At 36.8% G+C, this 11,971-nt stretch overlaps 1 protein-coding gene and 1 long non-coding RNA gene across 2 annotated transcripts in view; one reads left to right on the plus strand and one right to left on the minus strand.

Annotated features, from left to right (window-relative positions):
- The window catches only part of LOC107671131 (regulator of G-protein signaling 7-like), a 61,196-nt gene that overhangs the window by 32,384 nt on the left and 16,841 nt on the right, over positions 1 to 11,971 (minus strand). The gene's annotated exons all lie outside the window — the stretch shown is intronic.
- LOC107671133 (uncharacterized) overlaps positions 8,054 to 11,971 on the plus strand; it is a 15,380-nt gene continuing 11,462 nt past the window's right edge. The window contains exon 1 of the long non-coding RNA XR_001632159.1: positions 8,054 to 8,151. This is a non-coding gene — a long non-coding RNA (uncharacterized LOC107671133). The remainder of the gene's footprint in view (positions 8,152 to 11,971) is intronic.

Below are 11,971 nucleotides of genomic sequence, written 5' to 3' on the forward strand. Positions count from 1 at the left end.
GACATTTTCTTCTCCGTATAAAGCGCAACTCTGCTTTGTTTACAGCGGTAAACAAGGAAACGCTATAGTGTGGTCGGTTCATAAGCAGTGTTGCCAAGTCCGCGGTTTTCCCGCCGAATTTGGCTACTTAACACTGTTGCCGCGGGTTGCTGTTCATGTCCGCGGGTTGAAGCGACCCCAATAACGTGATATTTAGTCCCTGGAATGTGAATTTTACTTGAAGCATCTGCTAGCTGCCAGCCTGTTCTGGACTTTTTGCATCAGTGTCTCTGACACCTTTGTTGAGAAACAGCAGATGTGCTTTACTGTGGCTGTTAACACAAGTCAAAGTTTAATAAATTAGACACCTATCAACATAAGAAGAAATAGAGCATATGTAAAAAGGATGAAACCTATCAAACCTGTCAGAATTATAAGCATGTAAAATGAAATTATATTTTAGAAATAGATTAAAAAATTAATCCAATATTGTGGCCCTTTTTTGCCATTGAAATTACTTTACAAGATTACTTTATAAGATAATGTTTTCATGAAAATCATATTTTTGATGGCAGTGTCCCAGATATGATGGTCCCCTTGTGAGGGATTCTTTATTTTATTTCATTTCATTTTATTGTAAACTTTACCACTGACCCTTGTTTTGTTTTGTTTTGTTTGTAAATTCTTCCAAAAAGAGTAAACTTAATACTTGAAATTTATTTGCTGTGTATCCAAAAACAAGACATGCTGATACACTTTGTAATAATAAAAAAGATTGCTATATCTCGGCATGTAATCCTTTTTTGGATACACAGCAAATGAATCTCAAGTATTGAGTTTTTTACTCTTTTTGGAAGAATTTATTGATGACTTGAAATCATGTTACGTGTGGACTGAAATGAGTGCAAGATTCTCCTTTTTCTCTCTTTTTTTGTTGTTGTTTGTATCCATTTTGTTTTGTATCTATTTTTCATTAAACTTTTCTGATTATTCCTTTGTGCCCCCCTGGGGTTTCCTATAGTTTGACAACCCCTGCCTTAAGTGACTGACTCATTACATTTGGCTCATTATAGTTACCGCAGGAGTACCAAGAAAATCACAATAATATTTCATTTCTTTATGGCTTGTTAATTTGTATGCTTTTATGCAGCTGCTACACACTGTGTGGCTTTGCTAAATGTGTCCAGTGCACAGGATTTGTCTCAAGGCCAGTGGATGGTCATAGTGTTTAATGACACAGTGTTGTTATTAAACAGAACAGAACAGCCTAACAGAGAGCAGGTCATTTGTATTCATTTCATCTGGTCTCCCTTCTTTTCAACACGCTCTGGATGAAAGTAATAAGGCGTTCTTTAGCTGTTACAGTGAGTGGTTGGTGTTTGGTCTATAACTATCATTTATTAATGCTAACATGTTGAACATGGAAATGGCTCTACATACTGTATGTTCCAGTACATTATTAAACATAATTTTCTTCATAATAATTATTCTCAGTTGGTGTAAGCTTGAAGCTTATCACAGTGGCATCCGGCTGGTGAGGACAAAGTCTCTGAATGCCTTGTTGTTATTCAGGACACACATGTGGATAAGAAGGGCCAGAGGTTTTGGGCTAAAAATAGTCTACAGCAGTGGTCACCAACCTTTTTAGGCCCAAGATCCCTGAAATCTCAAAGCAACCAAACCGGTAATGAAACACTCTGCTTGCGTTTCCTCTCCTGTAAGACACCATACCTTCAAGCTGTCTATGTCAATGCAGGTTCACACGATTGGGATTCATGTTCTAAATGACATCTTCACTATTATGGTAGGAGACGAAGAAATATATAACACAAGATTTAAAATACAGCACAGTGAAAGTGGAAAAGTCACACATGCCCGCAGAACATGAGCCTGTTAACACCTTCTGCAGACAAACTCCAGTGACCTGAAAGAGCTTTGACTATAGAGACAAAGAAACTAACAACTAGAGACAAAACTAAACAACAAATGCAATGTGGTTAGTATAGAAGACAAAAGAGCCATTCGAGAAGGAAAACTGCACCATTGGATATAAAGAGTCAGTTAATGCAACTCATAAGATCTACACATCATGTGTGCAGTTGAAGTTTACAGTATGCAAAGACTGTTGGATCAATGCATCGTCTTTGCATTAAATTTCAGGTTCTGTCTGAGTAGACTGAAGGATTGCTTCTACCTGCATTTTATTAGTTTATTTAATTTAAGCATGTGCCCATACAGTAAGTACACTCCATGAAAAGTAGCTTTTCCACCATTTAACAAATGCCATTTGGAATGTATATTTTGTAATGATCTATATGATCCGAATATAATCACATCAAATTTGTATGGTCATGCTTTCAATTTTATTAATGGTAAACCATATGCCAAAGTATACATTTATTATTTAAGCATCAATTCAATGCCATGTAGATAAAAACTAATAATTATTATAGTATATTAATAAATAAATAAAAATTAAAGTTAAATTTTAACTTACGAGTGAATAAAAATCAAAGCATTTGATAAATTATAAATTAAACATTAGCAATGTACATGTTGTTGAAAAAAAAAAACATTTATTTATTCTGAATAGACTGTTATTTTTTATACTTTTAATGGGTCCACATGGTGTAGTTACGACTTCTACTAGCACGGGCTAACAAAGTCAAGCAAACTAGCAAAACATTGACTAAATGGTTTGGACTAGAGACAAAAATCCACACACTGGCACATTGAAACCGGACTAGCAGAGCAGTACGTCAGCTACTTTGCATCATTTACGTCTCAAAACAACATCTGAGCTGATGCTGACTTTCATCTTAGCTTTAAAATCATTAGAGACTCTCATAACCTTACGTTAAAAGGTGTACTGAGAAATCGGCACTGAAATTAATTAATCCAAACCCCAGTCAGCAGTGCAATAACGTGCTAACGGCTCTCCACACTCAAGAGCGTCTTGTGGCAGAGAGTCATTCCATCTCCTGCCTGACAACTCAGCTTTTCTTCATGCAGCTGATCATAGGCGGGATCTCACAATGACACATAAAGGAAACAGCAGAGAGCGAGAAAGAGAAATGTGAGGTTAAGAATTTCAAGTTTAAAAGAAAAGATGATAGTGAGAAGATGGAAAAGCCAGACTGTTCCAAGGGAAGGGATAAAAGGCTAGGAATAAGAAAAGAGAGTGGAGGAGAGATGGATCAAAGTAAGAGGAAGGAAATGATGAAGAACAAAGATAATGGATACAGACTAGAACTGTCAATGTGCTTGCCTTTTGCTTTATATCATCTTCACTTTGTCTTTAATGCCTAAAAATACAATAAAAACCACTGAACAGTCAGAGCTTGGTATACATGAGGTTTTGTTTAAACCTGTATCTTGTCTGATCCCATTCCAATAGTTTCATCCTCCCAATAGATTCACAATATAATATTCACTGTACTTTCCAATAAAAGCATTCATAAAAGCCCATAAATATAATCTAAAAAATAATTGGACAAGATTTCATTTTTTAACTGATTTTTGATACTTAAGATTGGCATTGACTATACTAGATTAGACTAGACTAGAATAGAGAATTCAATGTCCAAGGAATGCATAAATTAATCAAATGTATTCATTGCATAAATACCAAATATAAATGTCAATACAGAATAGAATAGAATATAATAAAGTAGAGTAAAGTAGAGTAGAATATAGTAGACGAAAGAGGATTCAATGTTCAAGGAATGTATGAATTAATAAAATGTATTCACAGCATAAATATCAAATGTAAATGTCAATACAGAACAGAACAGAATAGAATAGAATAGAGATTTCAGTGCTCAAGGAAAGTATAACTTAATAAAATGTTTTCACTGAATGCTATGTAAGTCACTTTAAAAAGGTTTTTAAAGTGACGTCACACAGTGGTGCAGCCGCCATTTGTAGGATCAAATTGCAACATGACGTCTATCTGCTGTGCTGTGGGCTGTGCAAATAACAATGGATTATTTACCAAGAGATGTGGATGTATGGTATCATTTTTGTTAAATGTTTCTTGTAAGCATCAATGCACATTTACATTTTAGTATTTTACTTAGCAGGCGCTCATAAAAATAACTTGCCAAAAGTTACATTTGCATGCGAGACTGCAGCTAACGTGGCTTTCTTGCTTTGCCCGAAAACTTTCAGTGTGCTTACCACCTAAAGCTAATAAATGAAGATGTTTTGGATTTTTGATCTAAGTACAGTTATGTGAGCCTATAGTGTTTACCTTAAAAAACTCGAATAAATAGTAAATAAACGTTTTCTAACTAAAAGTGCAAAGTAACAAATAGAAAAAAGAAAAATTCACAAATAACTTTTATGGAGATTTTTCCATCTACAGATTTTTCCCAGACCTTCTTTTCTCTGTAAATTAAGGGTGCACTGTATTGCTGAAAAACACAATCCCTACTTATCAGTCAGATGTCCATATGCACAAAAGCACAGATCCCTAAACAAGGCCATATCTGCAGATGAAACTTTTTTGTAGAAGCATATTTTAAATTTGAACTTGCACCAACTACACCACGTTATGTACGAGAAGCTGCACAACACACAGGCGACATTATTTTTTATGTAAATATAATGGGCAAAATAATGAGGTCATGTACATATATTGTGCGATAAGTCGATATATTGATTATTGTGACAGGCCTAAGGGTGAAGAGGAATTGTTTGTACTATTAGTATTATAATTCTAATTGCTGTTTTCAAATAACCGCAGTTAACTAAATACATAAGCTAGTTTCAGGGATATTTCCGATGAGAATGTACTGCAATCATATTAATATTAGAGCCCGACCGATATGGGTTTTTTGGGGGCTGATACCGATACCGATATTAGGGAGTTTAACAAAAAGGCCAATATCGATATATCGTCCGATATTCTTTGTGTATATTATAGTACAGTCAAATAAATACAATATAAATTCACATCTCACGCACTTTAATGCCCTTTGAATATAACGTGTACGTTCCCTTGGAACTGGAATCATGGTGGAATATCATGTGAAGTCCACTTCGCAGGGCACAAATAAGACAACTCTTGAATGCTGCTGCCTAAACAAAAGAACTCCTTACTAAATGTGAAAGTGTTGGCTGGTGTCACTATCTCGCAAACGTGGCGGCGGATCTTCACCAAATTCGGGGGATCCCTTCAGCTCGAGGATCTGCGTTTTATGTTCTGTAAAAAAGATTTCATATCGGTGGCATATCAGCGGCATATTCGCCGATACCGATACTGTATATCTGGAAAGGCTCATATCGGCCGATAAAATCGGCAAAACGATATATCGGTCTGTCCTACAGTAGCACGTGTGCAATAGTTTTGCATGTGTATGAGCCTGTTTACAAACCTGTTGTCCAAATAAGATATAATTTATTGACATGCTTTTTCTCCAAATTAACTTAATAACATAGTCGAGTGTTTGAAATACTTCTACTTTCCTTATAAAAATACACAAGATTGAAGAACACAGATAAACCATATATTTTGTGCAATCGTATGTTTATTTTCCTCAAGTTTGATCAGTTAAAATGTCTATATCTCCATTGTGCATTTTATTCAGCGATAACTGGATACCTTCCTGCAGAGGTGTTGAGAAACAGAGTTGCGACACTCCCATAGGCTTCCATAGGAACTGAGGAATGCGGAAGTAAAGTGTGTCATGGAGCAGCCAATAGTTCCAAACAACCAATAGTTCCTGTATTGAAGCCCATTCATTTCAGTGCTTCTCGAGCACACTGGTCAGAACGTTGAGGAAATTACAGCAGTTTTTGGCATTTTAACGCATTAGTTTACCTCTCAGAAATCTGGCCAGTAGTTGTATTTTACGAAACGCGTTATAGTTAATGTTTTGTTTTAGATAATAGGCAGTTATGCTATATTTGCAGTTAGACAACGTGAGAAACACCTTAATAGCGATCAAAACCAGATGCTAGTTGTCATATTTTTTAGTTTTTAGTCTTTCTGCAATCTTTCTCTCCCTGTAGGAAGTTGAATGAGTTTCAGTGAAGACTGCCTATTAAAGGAAAACAAGAAAGAGTTTCGGAATGTGGTTGGTTGCCTTGTTTTTTTTTGTTTTTTACGTTATTTAAATTTTTTATTAGGTTAAATTCCATATTTGCTGGCCTTTTTTAACGTTCACTTATATTGTCTTCTTACATAAATGTCATAAAAAAGAAAGAGTTTCCCTGAATGCAGTTGGTTGCCTTGTGTTTTTTTAACTGTTATTTAAATTTTTTAGTGGGTTAAATTCCGTATTTGCTGGCCTTTTTTAACATTCACTTATATTATCTTCTTACATAAATGTCATAAAATGGGATGCGAGTAATTAATCTTTTTTAATTCAACATTTTAAAAAAGCTAAACTTATAAACATTGAATGTTTGATAATGTCTAAATATACAATGCAAAACATAAAATAAATAAGCTATTATGACCGGTAAAACTCCTTACAGCAACTAGAGTAATGTAGGCTATATTTATTAAACAGCCATACGGGCATCTAGTGGTTAAACTATGGCATTACATAGGAATATTATTTTTTCTGGCCACCAAACGTCTCTAATTTGCCTCTTTGCACTGGAATTTAAAAACATTTTCTCTATTTTAACCCTAAATACTACGCTAATTGTAATATAAATAATAAGCATATTAGAAAAAAATATGAATGCTGTCTCTTCATCACTCCCCAGAATAAAATGCGATTGTAAAACGTAGTCAGCGTAGTTATCAGTACACAATCAATGCACATGATGTATTAATAATCACTAGAAATTGCTGCAAATAAAGTGAAACTGCTGTCTATCCTGCTTAAACCTAGTGGTTTAAAAAGCAGGGTGGCCGATGGCCGATATAAAGCCGATATAATTGTATTTATTTTAAATAATATTTAAGAAAATTGAACTCATTTGAAAATGGATTTAAAATAAATGTGTAAAATAAACATACTTATACTTTAGATGACAATGCTGCCGTTCTCAGCGCTGTCAAAATAAAAGTCACGCCTCGAAAGCATCGGCCAACCAGGAAAAACTTATCGGCCAATGCCGATATTTGAAAAATGCCAAATATCGGCCGTGGCGATATATCGGTCGACCACTACTTAAACCCATTCAAACATATTGACAGCGCAGAGTTGTTTGGAACTATTGAGAGCTCCATGAACCATGTGACCGCGTGGTGGCGAGATCAAAGCGTGTCGCAACTCTGTTTCTCAACGGCTCTGCCTTCCTGGAGCGTCGTCAGTAGTATTACTTCTGCTATGGATATGTGGAGTTTCTGTGCAAGAGGGCCCTCCGGCTTCCAGTATGAATTAAACAGTCTTTACATTACGTACTCATTAATGCTCACAACACCCTATTTTGGGTAAAAATAGGAAAGATAATACTTTTCTCTAAAGAAACAGGATTCCCTGAATTATCGCCATTGATATCGTTATCGCAATAAATACCAGAAATATCGTGATATATTTTTAAGCCCATATCGCCCATCCCTAATCAGTATGTCTGAGACTATCTGCAATAGCTCTGTCCTGCTTTTACAGTTGCTAAATGTAAGCAGACTTGTACAGGTGCTCACCTCTGCCAAAACACATGTAACTGACTACAACACAGAATCACAGTTTATAACTTCTGTTGCTACTTTAGTTGCTTCTTCACTCAGCATGTAGAGACACACAGGAATAACTGATTGTTTCTCTTAACATGCCACAAATTGCTTTTAATATTTCTGTGTGTTGTAATATTCAAGAGAAGTGTTATCATCGCTGAAGAAATGTCAGATGTTAATCCTCAGACACCTGTGAACACTGTGCAGAGCTTGGAGTCCAAGACAGTGGACATCATCCTTATTATACTTCTCTGACTGCACTAGAGCCAATGAGAAAGTAAGTTCAAGTGAATGTCTGCATTAACCATTATACCATGTAATATTATGCAACAACTGGGGAAATCTTAACTGACGAGACTAAATAGAAGCTATTGAGCTGATCTGCTGAATATGTATTTTTCATACAATCAACACAGCAGGTACAGTCAGTGTCTTTGTCAGACCGCCAACAAGGCTTCATGCTGTGATCCCATTGTGTTTTCCACCTAATAGCTCCCAGCCATAGTCATCTGCAGGCATCTGTTTACAAAAAAAATGTAGGTGGAATGTTTTTTTTCCTTTGTCAGTGTGTTCAAAGTTCTATTACTCAATACCATTAAGACTTACAGTGATTCTGAGGTTTGTTCTGTTTAGGAAAAAAAGAGACCAAAACCATGCATATACTCCAAATGGTTCAGCATGCAATTTACGTTGGGCATGCCTTTTTTAGACATTTTAGGCTAATTTAACAGGAATGTTAACGGGATATATATAATTAATTAATTGACACTCAGTTACTACTGTTCTGTATGTGTACTTGTACATGGAAGTATACATGGCAGTTCTATTCTTGTACCATCTCTAACTTGTTTTTTCATGAGCATATATAAGTCAATTGATATATATTGTTATAATTTCATGTAAATAAAACATTATGAATATGTATTTTTGTTCCCCTCCCTCCACAACAATTCCTTTACATTTTGCAGCATTCAGAACAGAAAAAGGAAGGAAAAATATAAGTATAAAACAACCAAAAATTATAGTCACTATAAACAATATTTATTATAAACGCCAAGCCTAAACAAATTAAATTTAAAGCGAAACTGAAACTAGCAGCGTGTGGGAAATGCAACAATCCAAATGTGCATTCTTTGCGCTTGACGTTGATTGCTTTATATAAGTGGCTTTGGAATATAAATCGCAGCACGTTTCAGAAGATAAAAAAAACTTGATTTATAATCCTGAAAACAGCAGAAGAACCAAAATCCAAATACACATTGACTAAGCAAATAAATAAAGCTAATAAATAATCACATAAAAAGGACAAACTATTTCCATGTTTTCCCCACGAAATTACTTTTTTTTAGCCTACCTATGAAAAGCACACTTTCTTTCTCCCGCTCTCTCTCACACGTATCTTTCTTTGTTTCTTCCACTCTCTCCAACAAACACACACACACATACAGTACAGACACACGGCTACGAGCACATGTGCAACAAATGTGCACAGAAACTTTATCAGTAAAACAGTTTTGCAACTGAAAAGCTACATGGTATTTCTCAATAATCCCACTGTTTTTGAAGAAGGTTCACTTACAGATTCACTATTGGTAGAGATGCTGCTGCCAAAAAATGTTGAGAGACGAACATGCAGAACTCTGGTAATTCACACATGCTTAATCTCTCTCTCTTTCATATCTGCCTTAGTCTGCATACTAGCATGAATTATGATTTATTTTTGTTTGCTGTTTTGGGGTTTTGTTGATATTACATCAAATTAGTAATTTTGGACCAGCTGCCTCATGGGCCGAATGAAAGTGCCCGGTGGGCCATAGTTTGCCCACCTCTGCTTAATGGAAGAATAAAATGTCACATTTCTTCTGTTATTTATGTAAAACGATGCATGTCTCCTTAAACTCAATGCTATTTTGGTTTAAATTAATCTGTCACAGATGCTAGCCAATTAGGGGAAATATCAACATGGACAGGCTGCATGACATCCCCAAAACTACACAAAGTAAAGAAAACACAACCCACACTGCATTAAATACAGGTTCACTTGCAGTGAGGATAAAGTGAATCACTGCCTGCCGAAAGCATGAAACCAATAAAATTCAACAGGCATTTCGAAAGCAAACAATAGGTAAGCAACAAGATAAATACTGGTACTGTGCTGGATCACCATATAATACCTAATGTAACATTTTCTAAAGATGCTGAAGCAAAACCGGTTGAGAACGTCAGAGGCTCGTGATCTCAGCAAGCAGATAAAAAAATTATTAGCGGCAGTGATGGCAGAGAGATCAGATGGAGAGCGCAGAATGAAAAACATGAATGAAGAGAGTGAAAGGAGGGAGGGAGTGCAGGTGACTGGAGACTTCCATTTCATATAAGAGCTTTAATATGTGAGAAATAGGATTGAATGTCTCTGTGGAGGTGATAAGAAAGAAAAGGAAGGGAGGGATGTGCAATGGGCTGAACAGCCTGATACATGTGTTCAAGACGAGCTGGCCAATCAGTTTGCAAGGTACGCCTCATTTTCAAAATGCTGGGGGAAAAAACAGTATGTTATATAACGATTCTGTTTTAAAGCATTAGGAAATGAGAACATCATATGCAGCATAAACTAGAAAAGCCCTCAAAGACTACTTGAACGTATGCAAAGAACAAATCTTATTTATACGACTACTTTGGATGAATAAATTGCTTTGGTGCATTAAAAATGAACCAAGCTGCTTTAAGTCGCTCCCTTTTGTGGTTAACCTACAGGTCACCTTTTCAAACACTTCACAAGATGAATGTGATTGACTACTGTAGTCCTAATTGCCTGTTGGAAGAAGATTTATACACGCTAAATTACACCTTAGGGACCAATTTAGCTCACATGTTGAAATATCTTTCCAGGCATTACTTACATATATGTGTGTCTGTGTGTATAGAATATTATATATTTATAAACGTATGCAAAGAACAAAGCTTATTTATACGACTACTTTGGATGAATAAATTGCTTTGGTGCATTAAAAATGAACCAAGCTGCTTTAAGTCGCTCCCTTTTGTAGTTAACCTACAGGTCACCTTTTCAAACACTTCACAAGATGAATGTGATTGACTACTGTAGTCCTAATTGCCTGTTGGAAGAAGATTTATACACGCTAAATTACACCTTAGGGACCAATTTAGCTCACATGTTGAAATATCTTTCCAGGCATTACTTACATATATGTGTGTCTGTGTGTATAGAATATTATATATTTATATTAATGAATCTCTATTCATGTTTTAATAACAGAGTAAGTCCATCCATAAGAGCGATGCTTAATTGAAACCATATTTCAAGGTAGGATTTCACAGACAATTATCAAAAAATTACTTAAAAAATAAATATAATATTAATGAATAAAAAGTATAAATAATTAAAAATAAATTATAATTATAGTAATTATAAATAAATAAAATACGTCAATAAGTAAACAAATAAATACATAAATATTACTTGAAATTAACATATAGTTACGCTGGTAACACAAAATAAATATAAAAGTTTTCCATACAGCTCCAAGATGTCACGGAAACGGGTGTGTGGAGGCAGGCAGGACGACAAGGATTCCAATAATGACATTTATTGTAGACACAACAAGGCAGGTTCAGGTAGGTGAGACACACACTCGGGGTAACATTAACAGTAACCGACACCAATGCTCAGACAGACAGGAACTAATATGGGGTGAATAATTAGAGGCAGACAGGTGAGCACAATGACGGTGATTAACTAATGATTAGACGGGCTAAACCAACACAAAGGGAAGAAACCACAACAAACAGTCCACAGGGGCGTTACAGTACTCCCCCCACCTGGAAGGTGCGTCCTCGTGCCGTAGAAACAGAGGGAGGGGCGGAGGGGGACTAGGAGGAGGATCGTCCAACGGCGGCGGAGCAGGTGGTGGAGGAGCCCGAGGCGGAGATTCGGGAGGCCATGGCGGAACAGGGGACTCGGGTTGCCATGGCAGATCAGGGGGCTCAGGAGGCCATGGCGGAACAGGGGGCTCAGGTTGCCATGGTGGAGCCGGGGACTCGGGAGGCCATGGCGGAACAGGGGACTCAGGTTGCCTCAGGAGCTCTGGGGCTGGAGCCGACACTGGAGCGAGCTCTGGGGCTGGAGCCGACACTGGAGCGAGCTCTGGAAGGCGCTTACGAGGAGCGGGCACTGGGGCTGGAACCGACACTGGGGTGAGGATAGGAGCAGTGAACTCCAGGGGCAGCGCCATGTCCAGCAATGCTGAGCGGCCGGCGGGCACACTGGAGCGAGCTCTGGGCTTGCCACATTTTCGTCCTTCGGGCTTGCCACATTAACGTCCTTCGGGCTTGCCACAT

Source organism: Sinocyclocheilus anshuiensis, unplaced genomic scaffold (assembly GCF_001515605.1).
Source record: "Sinocyclocheilus anshuiensis isolate Anshui unplaced genomic scaffold, SAMN03320099.WGS_v1.1 scaffold861, whole genome shotgun sequence".
Classification (NCBI taxonomy): domain Eukaryota; kingdom Metazoa; phylum Chordata; class Actinopteri; order Cypriniformes; family Cyprinidae; genus Sinocyclocheilus; species Sinocyclocheilus anshuiensis.